The 337-nt window shown below is 30.9% G+C and overlaps 1 protein-coding gene across 1 annotated transcript in view; it reads right to left on the bottom strand.

The window, feature by feature from the left end:
* LOC119587468 (chymotrypsinogen A-like) overlaps positions 1–337 on the bottom strand; it is a gene marked incomplete in the record, with an annotated part of 9,104 nt that overhangs the window by 5,633 nt on the left and 3,134 nt on the right.

The raw sequence follows: 337 nt of genomic DNA, 5'->3' as shown, positions 1-337 counted from the left end.
CAACTTACATTCTATAATTGAGGAGATAATCTGAAAGATATAGATTATTTACACAATCTACATTTTCATACAAACGTAATTTTTGGTCTGGGTTGGGATTCTATTCATGTTCTAAATTACTAATTTAGGTGAAAATACTGCACATTGCATATCTTGGTATATGCAGTCGCGGGGGTTCTTAATACATTAATATACTTTGCGTTATGTGTCAAGAATGTCATATAAGTTATAACCATTTTGCTAAATAAAAACAAGAACGGGCCTCGGTACTACTGGAATAAATATAAGTTTACATGTATATTTAAAAGATCTGTTAAAGTTACCATGATCTGCAGTC

This window comes from Penaeus monodon, chromosome 22 (genome assembly GCF_015228065.2).
Source record: "Penaeus monodon isolate SGIC_2016 chromosome 22, NSTDA_Pmon_1, whole genome shotgun sequence".
Taxonomy (NCBI): Eukaryota; Metazoa; Arthropoda; class Malacostraca; order Decapoda; family Penaeidae; genus Penaeus; species Penaeus monodon.
This window is presented reverse-complemented; position numbering and strand designations above follow the sequence as displayed.